This window comes from Octopus bimaculoides, chromosome 3 (genome assembly GCF_001194135.2).
Source record: "Octopus bimaculoides isolate UCB-OBI-ISO-001 chromosome 3, ASM119413v2, whole genome shotgun sequence".
Classification (NCBI taxonomy): Eukaryota; Metazoa; Mollusca; class Cephalopoda; order Octopoda; family Octopodidae; genus Octopus; species Octopus bimaculoides.
Genome location: NC_068983.1, coordinates 146,189,945 through 146,190,620, shown reverse-complemented (window position 1 = coordinate 146,190,620; position 676 = coordinate 146,189,945). Strand labels below are relative to the sequence as shown.

The 676-nt window shown below is 41.4% G+C and overlaps 1 protein-coding gene across 2 annotated transcripts in view; it reads left to right on the top strand.

The window, feature by feature from the left end:
- Positions 1-676, top strand: part of LOC106869108 (ciliated left-right organizer metallopeptidase) — an 82,443-nt gene that overhangs the window by 1,373 nt on the left and 80,394 nt on the right. The window contains exon 1 of one of the 2 annotated variants that reach the window (XM_014914673.2): positions 220-327. The exons of the other annotated variant lie outside the window; for it this stretch is intronic. The gene's annotated coding sequence lies outside the window, so the exon portion shown is untranslated. Of the gene's footprint in view, positions 1-219; positions 328-676 lie in introns of those variants that run through there. 2 annotated transcript variants of the gene reach the window in all.

The window sequence follows — 676 nt, the reverse complement described above, 5'->3', positions numbered from 1 at the left end:
ACACACAGGCACACACACGCACACGCACACGCACGTACACACACACACACACAGACGCACACACATACACACTGAAACGAGTTCGGACATAAACAGATGCAGGAACACGAATACACGCAACATTGCAATCTTCACGCACTCACTTGAAGAAGCGCACTAGCAAACATTACTGAAATGCGCTCTTCTCACAAAGCACACACTGTGCAAGAGAAACCACACATATACGAAGTCGAGCATATAGTGCACATTACAGAACAGAAGAACATCAACCAAGCGTGCGTATGAAGGCATACATACAACACAGAGAAACTACATATATGCTTGAAGGTGAGGCACACTGCATATAGAACACACACAACGGAGACACCGCACATACACTTAAAGGCGCGCAGACAGTACATTTATACAATAGAGAAATCACACATATATATGAAAGCGCACCATACACCATAGAAAATACCCAGCTACATTCAAGCTGTATCTGTATACGATATTCGACCCATTACGAAGTTGCTTCCTTAGTTTCAAGTCTTAGTTCAACTTAACATGCCTATTTCGGTAGTTCGGAGTTAAGAGCTGAGATTATCAGAACCAGAGGAGGAGAAAAGATAGGAGATAAAGTAGTGAGTCCACGAGAGATAAATAAGAAAAGGTGATATATATATATATATATATA